The sequence below is a fragment of the Scyliorhinus torazame genome, chromosome 16, assembly GCF_047496885.1.
Source record: "Scyliorhinus torazame isolate Kashiwa2021f chromosome 16, sScyTor2.1, whole genome shotgun sequence".
Lineage (NCBI taxonomy): Eukaryota > Metazoa > Chordata > Chondrichthyes > Carcharhiniformes > Scyliorhinidae > Scyliorhinus > Scyliorhinus torazame.
The window spans coordinates 87,080,204-87,087,180 of record NC_092722.1 but is presented as its reverse complement, the minus strand read 5'-3'; positions in this window follow the sequence as shown (position 1 = coordinate 87,087,180).

Sequence of the window (6,977 nt, the reverse complement as noted above, 5' to 3'; positions counted from 1 at the left end):
TCCTGCTGATCACCACGTACCGGCCACCATCAGCTGATGAATCAGTACTCCTCCATGTTGAACACCACTTGGAGGAAGAACTGTGGGTGGCAAGGGCGCAGAATATACTCTGGGTGGGGGGGACTTCAATGTCCATCACCAAGAGTGGCTCGGTCGTACCACTACTGACCGAGCTGGCCCAGTCCTAAAGGACATTACTGCAAGGCCGGGACATGCAACAGGTGGTGTGGGAACCAACAAGAGGGAGGAACATACTCTACCTCATCCTCACTAACCTGCCTGTTGCATTTGCACCTGTCCATACCTATCGGTGACCACTGCATAAGTCTGGTCTTCACATTGAGGATACTGTTCATTGTGGTGTGTGGCACTACCTTCATGCTCCACAGAATCTGGACAGTGTAGAAGGAGGCAGTCTGGCCCTTCAAGTCTGCCCACCTGCCCTATCCCCATAACCCTGTAACCCCACCTAACCGGCAAACCCTTAAATACTAAACGGGCAATTGAACATGGTCAATCCACCCTAACACACACACCTTTGGACTGTGGGAGGAAACCGGAGCACCTGGAGGAATCCCACACAGACATGGGGAGAATGGACAACTGTGGAGTTTGCACAAAGGCCAGACGAGAACCTGGGTCCCTGGCACTGTGCTAACCCACTGTGCCAGAGTGTGTGGAGCCACCATGAAACTAAATGGGATGGAATCGGTGCAGATCTAGCAACTCGAGACTGGGAGCTTGTAAGGTGCAGTGGGCCATCTGCAGCAGAATTGTACTCTTACCACAATGTGTAACCTCATGGCCCAGCATATCCCCCACTCTATCGTTATCGCTAAGTCAGGGGATCGACCCTTGTCCAGTGAAGGAGGGCATACCAAGAAGTTGAGTGATGCTACAGCCCTGCGTGGCTTGTGGGAGCAACACGTGATAGACCAAGCTAAGCGACTCTCGGATACACAAAGTGGCAGCGGTATACGATACAAAATGCACTCCTGACTCGAGTCCCCTTTGACAGCATCTCCCAAACTCGTGACCGCTACCATCTAGAAAGAAAGGGGACTGGGGGCAGACACGTGGGGAATGCCCACCATCTGCAATTTCTCTCTTGGAGCCCCACAAACCATCCTGACTCGGAAATATATTGGCTGTCCCTTCACTGTCGCTGGATGTCAATATCCTGGAACTCCCTCCCTAACAGCGGTGTGGGTTGATCGACCCCACATCGTATGGCAGCAAGTTCAAGATGAAGGCCATCCCACTACCTTAAGTGGCGGGCGGGGGGGAGGGGAGGCAGCAATGAGTAGCAGGGCTGAGCTCTTAAATAGCAAAGCTGGACCAAGATCATGGTGGACGTGGCAAGGGAGAAGTAGAGAGTGTCGAGCAGTGAGTGGGAGAGTTGATTTGTTACTGAGGGGTGAAAGTAGCAGTGAATGAGAAAGGCAAGGTCAGAGGAAACTTGAGCAATGGAGGTAGACCGAGAACTGCAGGGTGTGCAAAGAGGGAGGTGAGTTGGAAAGGGGAGGAAGAGAAGGAGAGCGACAGGAATCTGGAGTTTAGGGAAGAGAAGTTGGGTGAGACGGGGGTGGGGGGGGAGGGATGAACCAATTGAGGAAAAGTTGACAAGGTGAGTAGAGGTTAAGAAGGCATATGGTATATTTGCCTTTCTTAGCCGAGGCATAGAGTTTAAGAGCAAGGAGGTTATGCTGGAACCATGAGAGTATTGTGTGCAGTTCTGGAATCCACATTATAAGAGGGATGTGAAAGCTCTGGAAAGGTTGCAGAGATTTACTAGGATGTTGCCTGGGCTGGTGTGTTTTGGCTACGGAGATTGGATAGACTGGGTTGTTTTTCTTGTAGCTGAGGGGGGGACATGATTGAGGTCTATTACATTGAGGGGCATAACTAGAGTAGACAGGAAGAAAACTTTCCCTTGGTTGCGGGAATGACCACGGGGGCGTAGATTTAAGGTAAGGGGCAGGAGGTTTAGAGAGGATGTGAGGGTAATCTTTTTCACCCAGAGGGTGGTGGGAGTCTGGAACTCACTGCCTGAAAGGGTGGTGCAGGCAGAGACCCTCAACATTTCAGAAGCTTTTAGATGTGCACTTGCAATGCCTAGTGCTAGAAAATGGGATTAGAATACTTGTATTGTTTTTGATCGGCACAAACGCAATGGGCTGAAGGGCCTTTGCTGTAGACCTGACTGACCAGTGATGTGGGTGAGGGAGACAGTGTCGGTGAGGCTAAAGAGAAATGTACAGAGCAAGAAAGACAGCCCTATATAGATAAGCAGAGATTGAGATAGAGAAAAAAATTGGTTGTGAGGATGGAGGAAAGGGCTGAGAGAGAGAACAATTTACCTCTAGGTAGAAGCAAAGAAATGTTTATACACAGCTGAGAGAATGGTTTGGGTGGATGGAATCAGAGACTAGTTTATAGAACAGTACAGGCCCTTCGGCCCACGATGTTGTGCTGACCATTTATCCTAATCTAAGCTCAACCTAACCTACACCTCTTCAATTTACTGCTGTCCATGTGCCTGTCCAAGAGTCGCTTAAATGTCCCTAATGACTGACTCCACCACCTACGCTGTCAGTGCATTCCATGCACCCACCACTCTCTGTGTAAAGAACCTACCTCTGACAACTCCCCTATTCCTTTCTCCAATCACCTTAAAATTATGTTCCCTCATGACAGTCATCTCTGCCCTGGGGAAAAGTCTCTGGCTATCCACTCTATCCATGCCTCTCATCATCTTGTACACCTCCATCAAGTCACCTCTCTTCCTTCGTCGCTCCAGTGAGAAAAGACCTAGCTCCCTCAACCTTTCTTCATATGACATGCCCTCCAGTCCAGGCATCATCCTGGTAAATCTCCTCTGTACCCTCTCCAAAGCATCCACATCCTTCCTATACTGAGGTGACCAGAACTGGACACAATATTCCAAGTGGTCTAACAAGAGTTTTATAAAGCTGCAGCAAAACCTCGTGGCTCTTAAACTCAATCCCCCTGTTAATGAAAGCCAACTCAGCATATGCCCCAACTCCGCATACGCCTTCTCAACAACCCTATCAACCTGGTGGCAATTTGAGGGATCTATGTATGTAGGGGATTCTATTATCAGGGGGATAGATAGTATCCTTCGTGAGCAGGATAAAGAGTCCTGCATGGTATGTTGCCTGCCCGGTGCTAGGGTGCGGGACATCTCTGACCGGCTTGAAAGGATACTGGAGAGGGAGGGGGAGGATCCAGTTGTTGTGGTCCATGTCGGTACCAACAACATAGGCAAGTCTAGGAAAGAGGACCTGTTTAGAGATTATAAAGAGCTAGGATTCAAATTTTTAAAAAAACAGGTCCTCAAGGGTCATAATCTCCGGATTACAGACAGAGAGTGGTGGATCTGTGGAATTCATTGCCACAGAGGGCGGTGGAGGCCGGGATGTTGAGTGTCTTTAAGACAGAAGTTGATAAATTCTTGATTTCTCGAGGAATTAAGGGCTATGGAGAGAGAGCGGGTAAATGGAGTTGAAATCAGCCATGATTGAATGGTGGAATGGGCTGAATGGCCTTACTTCCGCTCCTATGTCTTATGGACACTAAGATCCCTCTGTTCCTCCACACTTCCAGGAATCCTGCCTTTAACCCTGTATTCAGCATTCAAATTCGACCTTCCAAAATGAATCACTTCACATTTATCTAGGTTGAACTCCATCTGCCACTTCTCAGTCCAGCTCTGCATCCTGTCAATGTCTGTTGTAACCTGCAACAGCCCTCAACGCCATTTACAACTCCACCAACTTTCATGTCATCGGCAACCCACCCTTCCACTTCCTCATCCAAGTCATTTATAAAAACCACAAAGAGCAGAGGTCCCAGAACAGATCCCTGTGGGACACCACTGGTCACCGATCTCCAGACGGCATACTTTCCATCCACTCCCAGTCACTGTCTTCTTTCGGCCAGCCAATTCTGTATCCAGGCAGCCAAATTTCCCCGTATCCCATGCCCCCTGACTTTGAAATGAAATGAAAATGAAAATCGCTTATTGTCACAAGTAGGCTTCAAATTAAGTTACTGTGAAAAGCCCCTAGTCGCCACATTCCGGCGCCTGTTCAGGGAGACTGGTACGGGACTTTCTGAATGAGCCTACCATAAAGAACCTTATCAAATGCCTGACTGAAATCCATATACACCACATCCACTGCCCAACTTTCATCAATGTGACTCGTTACATCCTCAAAGAATTCAATGAGACTTGTGAGGCATGACCTGCCCCTCACAAAGTCATGCTGACTATCTTTAATCAAACTATGTTTTTCTAAATAATCATAAATTCCATCTCTCAGAATCCTTTCCAGTATTTTGCAGACGTAAGACTGACTGGTCTGTAATTCCCAGGGATTTCCCTATTCCTTTTCTTGAACAGGGGGACAACATTCGCCTCCCTCCAATCATCCGGTACTACTCCAGTGGAGAGTGAGGAAGAAAGATCATCGCCAACGGCGCAGCAATCTCCTCCCTTGCTTTCCATAGTAACCTTGGGTATATCCCGTCAGGCCCAGGGGACTTCTATCCTGATGTTTTTCAAAATTTCCAGCACATCCTCAATAATGACCTGTTCGAGCCTATTAACATGGTTCATGCTGTTCTCACGATCAACAAGGTCCCTCTCTCTAGTGAATACTGAAGTAAAATATTCATTTAGGGCCTCCCCTACCACCTCAGACTCTAGGCACAAGTTCTCTCCACTATCCCTGATAGGCCCTACTCTCTGATCATCCTCTTATTTCTCACATAAATGCAGAACCCCTTGGGGTTTCCCTAATCCCCGGCCAGGGCTTTTTCATGCACTTTTTCTAGCACTCCTAAGTCCATTTTTGAGTTCCTTCCTGGCTACCTTGTAACCCTCTAGAGTCGTGCTAGATCCTTGCTTCCTCAACCTTGCGTAAGCTTCCTTCTTCCTCTTGACTAGAAGCTCCACTTCTCTTGTCATCCAAGGCTCCTTCACCTTACCACTCCTTCCTTGTCTCAGTGGGACAAAACTATCCAGCATTCGCAGCAAGTGCTCTTTAAACAACACCCACATTACTGTTTATGAAGGTGGAGGGCAGAGGGGGGTACTGTTTTTTTTTTTTACAAGGAGAAATATTGAAAAATACTTCTCTCCGTAGAGGGAGGGATAGAGATAAAGTACAAAAGAAAGACTGGTTTAAGAGGGGGGGGGGGGGGGGGGGTAATGGCAGAGAGATGGAGGAGGAGAGGCTGGTTCAGAGGGAAAGAGAAAGGCTGAGCGAGATAGAGATGCAAAGAGAATTACTTGTTTAGAGATGGTGTTTCAGAGAGGAATGGAATGAGAGACTAGTTTAGAGAGCAGGATAAAGATCGAGCCAGAGGGAAGTTTGGAATGAGGAGGTGTTATGGGTCAGGGTTTAGAGAACCCCAAAGTGTATCATGGAGTTCACCTGACCACAGCTTTTAATAGATTGTGGTATGGGGAGCACACGGCCCACTCTACAGGTGTGGTACAGCAGAAATGGAAAAGTATTTTTTAAAGCAAAACAATGTTTATTCTATGAACTCAAGTTAACCTTTTTAAAACATACAGTGAACATCTTAGCAACTATCAATTCCAATACAACGCCCAAAGAATACAACACTAAGTAATCCTTAATAAATTCCCAAACAACATCCCAAGTAATCCTTTAAGCTTTCCTTTTAACATCCATAAGACTTAAAATACCTTTTACCAGAAGCACATCAGGTTAAAGTCACTACTGTTATTAGTTTTAAATCACCAGGATTGATTTACAGTCTTTAGATTACAGAGAGAGATTCATCCATCTGCTGGCTGTGAGTGCAGCTATCCAGCTCTGAAAACGAAACTACAACACACCCTGCAGCAAACAGCCTAAAACGAAAGTAAAAAGATGACAGACAGCCAGCTCCACCCACTCTCTGACATCACTGCAGTAATAAACACCCATTCCTTAAAGGTACTCTCACATGACACCCGCCCCCCAAGAAAAAATAATAAACCATCAACTTCAAGATGGTTTCATTTTTCACCTTTTCACTATCCTTTAAAAAAAAGCACACTGTAAATATACTTTTTTGTTTTTTAAAGAAAAAAACAACACACGCAAACGGGTACAATAATATAGTTCATTTTTGTTCTTCCTCCAACTGAAATCCTTCCTGATTGACAGTCTCTTTGAACAAGAAGGTCTCTGCACGATCCTTCACTTTCTCTACCCCTCGGCATTTCTCTTTAAAGTCAGATACTTTAGTTCAATCTGATCGCAGAATCCCTTGTAATTCTCCAACTCAGGAGCATTGGGTATCACAGCTTTCAGGCCGTCAAATGCCAGTTGACAGTCCGCTGTCCACTGAAATTTTTGATGTTTCTTCAAGTCCATCAGTGGAGCAACCACGCTATAAAACATTTGCACAAATGTTCGATCAAATCCACTCATGCCAAGAAATCGCATAATTTCCCTTCGTCTCAAGGGTATCGGAAACTCCTCAAGGAAAGTGACTTGGGCCTTTCCAAATTCACTTTTGGCTAGGTTTATCACCAAACCTGCCTCCTGAAGTCGATCGAATAACTCCATCAGATGTTTTAAATATTCTTTCCATGTCTGGCTGAAAAATTACCAGATAGTCGATGGATACCACACAATTGGGTAATCTTGAAACGACTTTGTTAGTTAACTGTTGAAATTTGGCTGGTGCGTTTTTCATGCCAAATGGCATAACTTTGAATTGGTATATACCATCTGGAGTCACAAAAGCTGAAATCTCCTTCGCCCTTTCGGATAAAGATACCTGCCAGTAACCTTTAAGTAAATCCAATTTGGAAATAAAAGCGGATTGTCCCACTTTCTCAATCCAATCCTCCAAACGTAGGATAGGATAAGAGTCCGTTCTAGTATCTGCATTAACCTTTCTATAGACCACACACAACCGTTGGGTAGCGT